This window comes from Periplaneta americana, chromosome 7 (genome assembly GCF_040183065.1).
Source record: "Periplaneta americana isolate PAMFEO1 chromosome 7, P.americana_PAMFEO1_priV1, whole genome shotgun sequence".
NCBI classification, from domain to species: Eukaryota; Metazoa; Arthropoda; class Insecta; order Blattodea; family Blattidae; genus Periplaneta; species Periplaneta americana.
Window position 1 is genome coordinate 130,844,289 of NC_091123.1, and position 5,905 is coordinate 130,850,193.

The window sequence follows — 5,905 nt, forward strand, 5'->3', positions numbered from 1 at the left end:
GACAAGGGTTGTTTTTGTCATATTGTCTTCATATGTAATGCACAGTTATAGGGCCTTTGGTCCACTACGTCTCGGCTACGTTTTGTTTTGTCCACTGACACATTTGTCCGTTTCATGATTTGTCCATTAAGTTTTGTCCCCTGACCATTTAGCCTATTTCCATGCTTCGTCCATTATGTTTTTGTCCACTGATTATTTCGTTCACTATTAAAAAAATAGATACATGAAACATAATTCATCTGGTGAAAAAGTAATTTATTTAAATTTGAATGCGTTGTTGAATGTACATATTGTTGTATTAAAACATAATCAGTCACCATTTTCTCCTTCCTGAAGAACTTCAGCAGGGTTAATTTTTAATCTGTATGAAATTCCTCTCAGATATGTTTCCATCCGGCCGTCGTTCTTGTAGTCTTCATACCGTGTAACCATTTCCCTGATGCGTTCATGATTATTGACATATGTCTGACTTAATGGTGCACGAACTCGCGTGTGTCCTCCCAACAGTTGAATAATCACTTACTTATTTGATTCCTGTTCATCCAGCAAGACTTCCAAAAACTTCCAAATGCTGGGATGATGAACAACCATGAGTTTTTTTAAATTTGCTATGCCAACCTTCGACGGTATTGTTAATCTTCAGTTCCCCACTCAAGACTGCTTCATACACATACCATAACCATGTTTCCGGTGTTATAATTGTAGATGGGAAACATAATTATGTATTCTAAGATGAACGAAAAGTTATGGACAAAAAAGGTGTGGAAAAAATATATGGGTGAACGTAAATTGTATGGAATAATCGGTTCTGCTTAAGAGAACGTGGACGAAAGTGAGTGGACGAAAGATAATGGACGAAAGAAATTGTGGACAAAAGGTAGTGGACGAAAGGCCCTCCAACCTAATGTACATATGCATGAATTTGATTACTGTTACAACGAAGTAATGAATCGATAATTGATGATTAAGGAGCGGATTCCTATGTAATTAAATATTATTTTTGCGTGTGATAAAATACAATTAACAAAGTTAAAAATTCCGAACATAAAATTTCAAGTTTCAAACCCGAATTTTACTTCGCATAAAGACACATATTTTCACAAAAAAATTATGTAAATACATATTTTCAGGAAATCTATTATAAACACATAAATCTTGAAGTTTTTTTACTTAAATGATAATTTTTTACGAGAACTTTTAAACATTTTAAAACTAAATAAATGATGTAACTCAGAAGTACATTATCTTTTTAAGAATTCTTGGTTGCTTCGTGTTTCTAAGTGTTGTGTGGTGTATCCGTGATCCATTTTTGTAATAGTATCGCCTCAAGTTCTGAGAACTGCTAGGCAGCATATCAGTGTTATTATTAGAGAATAAATTAACATGGACAAGGAGGAGAGATCTTACAACACATAATTAGGAATGTTTATTGTTGCTGAAGATGATTTCATTCAACGCTTTGTTTGTGAAACACAACAGATAAGAGCTCAGGTATGAACATTATTTAATTTAAACAAATCTCTCGCCTCTCGCTCATGTCTATCAAGTAAGCCAATACGTCTTGTTGTGATTCCCTGTTATCGGCACCGTCAATCGATATCCTTCAAGATATACTGAAAGATGGTTGTTTAAAAACCATTTGGTTTTCCTATTAGCAAATCTAAGCTTTTTGTGTGACACCAAAAAAAAAAAAACTCGAAACTTCCAAAAACCTGTTTTCTGAAACAGGGAGGTGCGTGCCGTGAAAATTAAACTAGACTCGCTACCAGGTTCAGAAGTACAAGTACTAAGGGACAAATTGCAGAATGTGTTTGGGAAAAACACTGGATATAAAAAATGTGTAAAGTTGCTCAAGTATTGGAGGGTGTGCCTGTAGGTGAAATTAACGGTGTTTGTGTTTGTGACATTCCGCTCTTTAAATATGCACGTCTGACGTCCAGTGATGTGGAAAGATCGTTTTCACAGTATAAGTCGTTGTACAGAGATAGTAGGTATGCATTTGTGATGGAGAATTTGGAGATGACCTTTGTTGTTCACTGCAATTCTCGGACAACTACTAGCACTCAAGTGTGGTTGGTGAGTACCTAGTAACTTTTTTTTCCAAGCTAAGTAAGGTATTTTTGTCATATTTAAAAAAAATATAGATATAGGGGAGAGTCGGGTAGTATCGGACATCGAGTAGTATCGGACAGCGCGTTTCTTTCATCTACCACCATATGGTAGTACCTGAATGACATGGTTACGTTTCTCTTTGCGACATCACAGAAACGTAATCATGTCAATCAGGTACTATCATCGTGTGGTAGATGAAAGAAACTCACTGTCCGATATTACCCGATGTCCGGTACTACCCGACTCTCCCCTATATTTTTATTTTTAGCAAATATTTTCGTACTTTTTAGCACATAAAAAATAAACATATTTAAATTTTTAGCACATAAAAATCCGCTTCCCTATTGATGATACATTGATATAGGAAACCCATATTCAAAACTTTGGATTCCTTACTACGGAGCTATTTCATATATATTCAATAATATACACTGTAGGAAACACATCACACAATAAGCTGGAAAGATGTTTCTTGATTTCGACTACTGCAAACAAGTAGACATGAAAAAATTCTCTACTGTCTATTCCTGCTTGGAACAAACAAAACGTTTGTCCTGCTTATAATCAAACATTCTGATGGAAGCAGATTTTTTTACCATGTTAATAATGTCGAAAGAAATGCTTATACAAATTTTGACTACTCGATCGCAATTACGAGGGCCATAAAAAATTAAGTTCGGCAGGGGCCGTTAACAGAAATAAAACACAGTTTCATTGGAAAAATTTATTGAAACAGACACAGCAATTGTTGAGCTATTTTTCAACATATTCCCCACATTTGTCACATCATGAAATCGACAGAGAGGTGCAGACGGCTGTCAAACGCTGGTTCCGATCCCAGGCAGCTGACTTCTACGACATAAGGATACAAAAATGATTCCATGGTATAACAAATGTCTCAATTTCAGTGGGAATATGTTGACAAATAACGCAACAATTGCTGGATCTGTTTAAAAAGTCTTTCCATGCAATTATGTTTTTTTTTTTCTATAAACGGCCCCGGGGAAAATCACTTTCTGGATGTTCTCGTATTTGCGGTGGAGTGGCCAAAATTTTTATAAGCACTTCTTTTGACATTATTGACATGGTGGAAGAAAAAAATATAACTTTTGTTATCTGCCCACATCAGAATGTTTGCTTGTTAGTGTGTTCGTGTGACAGACTTAAACCTGCTTATCAATGAATAGTAGGTTGTAGCAAATCGTCTGAATCAGTTTCAATCGGACTGACACCATTTTGTTTCATGCAATGTAGTTTAGACCTTAATATGAATAAAAAGTGACAGCGAGTTTATGAAATTATTTGGATTGAGTGAATAGCCTATATTTTTGATATGTACTTGATAAGAGAAATAAGCCTTATTCATGCAAGGAAGTAAATTTATACCGCTAGCAAACACAATATCAATGCAAGAGCTGATCCGTTTCTAAGAAAGTGACGTCAGCTGTTGAAATTTGTGTAACGTTTCATCCGTTTGAGACTCAAGCATAAACGTTTTACGTTAAAAATTAGAATCCTCAAAACTTGTTACGGGTTTCATTAAAAATATCTCGTTTCCAGATCGCTAACTCCCTTTGTAAGTAGAATTGCAATGTAAGTAAAGGAAGTGTGAAATTAATGGAAGCACTATAAAAATGTCCTTAGGCATCTTTTAGGTAGTGATTTGTGTCAGTCTAAAATGTATGTGTAAGCATGCAGTAAAATATATAATTGAATTTAAATTCACTGTTTGAACTGAAAATTTAAATGTACTGTATGAATAGTGATGTGAACCTGGGGCGTATGGAATAATAAGACTGGTTTCTGTGCAGAATAGTGTGTAACCCCAAAGGGATTTAATTAATGTATGATTCTGTCTGTGGGAAATTAAAATGATGAACTAATAAGTAGCCTATTTATAATCATCATCATCATCATCATCATTATCATCATCATCATCATCCTTGCATGTATTGGGCCTAGTGGCCCGTTACGGTCTCTTGCCAACGCTTGAACGGTCTGCCCAAGGATCTCTTGCCCACGGGATGGTAATTTAAAATTTGGCATGGAATTCTAGAACGAGGCATTCTGATGACATGTGATCTCCAGTTTTGTCTGTATTTCTGTAGGTATTCCGTAATCGGTTCAATCTGCAGTTCTTTCATAATGTCAAAAATTTTAATGTGATCCATTCTCGTGTATCCCGCTGTACGACGCATAAATCTCATTTCTGCCGCCGTAAATCTTTGTGAATCAATATTGCGAATCGTCCAAGCTTCACTAGTAAAACAGAGTATAGGTCTGGCCAATATTTTATAAATTCTGGTGCGCGTGTGTTTTTGTACTAAGGTTGGTTTGAATATCTGATTAATTATCTCCATTGCTCTGTTGAATTTAATAATTTTCTCATTCAAATCCTTTTCTCCTTCATATGAAATTTGGTAACCGAGATAACTAAAATTTTTGACTTGTTCGATGATCTTATTATTGATGCATATTTTGCTACGGACTGGTTCCTTTCCTAAAAAAAAAAAAGCCATCACTTTAGATTTGTCAGTTGAAATTTCCATATTGAAACTTTCTGCCAGTTGATTAAAGTTGTAAACCAAACGTTGTAAATTATCTTCTGAAGTTGCCATAAACACAATACCGTCAGCAAATAATAAAGTATCTATTTGGGACAAACGACTTATCGGTATACTTCCATGTGGTTTCAATCTCCATTCCTTAATAATGTGATTCATGTATATTATAAATAATAGAGGAGATAAACTACAATCCTGTCTCATTCCTTGATTTATTCGTTTCCATTCTGGATATTTGTTTTCAATCCTAACCTGTATATAATTATTATTATAAATATTGTAAATAGCTATTGTTAATTGATTTGGAATGCCATCATGTGCTAAAATATTCAATAATTTGTTTCTATCTACTCTGTCGAAGGCTTTCTTCATATCAATAAATGCCAGATGGGTTTCAATATTAAATTCTCTATGTTTTTCAATCAAAAGCTTCAGTGTAAAATATCCATCTGCACATGATCTACCTTTTCGCAATCCATTTTGTGCTTCATCCAGTGTAGTGTCATAAAATTGGTTCAATTTAATTTGTATTAATTTGATATAAATTTTGTAGCAAGAATTGAGAAGGATTATTCCTTTATAGTTATCACAGTTGCTTATAACACCTTTTTTGTGTACCGGAATTACTATTGCTCTTTGCCAAATTTCTGGTGGAGGACTCTCATCATTAAATATTCTGTTCAAGAAAAGTAAAAATCTATTATTAAAAGCATCTCCTGCATACTTGAATAATTCCAAATTGATACCATCTTCCCCAGGTATGCATAATAAATGATGAAAGAATGTATTCTAAATAATTTCGAATTGTATATTTCAGTAAAGAAAGAATTTCGATTCAAATGGACAATAAATAAAGCATAGCCTAATAAATATGAAAATATATTATACAAAATGTTCGGAAAATGTCGTCCGGGCAGGCTATGCTTATCACATAGTGGTTGGGTAGTCTCAGGGCCGATTGTGTAAACCATTTAATCTTAGATCAGAGGTTAAATTGATCCTCGTTCTAGCTGAACTTAGAATTTTGTGTGGTATAAATTCTAATCTGAGATTAATTCGTCTTAAACTAAAGTCAACTTTGACTGAAGAAATTTCTCCGATTAAGTTAGATGATCCAAGTTCAGTTATTTCTTTTCTGTTTGAAGTATAGGCCTACGAGCGACAGACTGTGCAAAAAGAATAACCATTATTATTACTATTAATACATGTCTCGTGACGGGAATATTGTA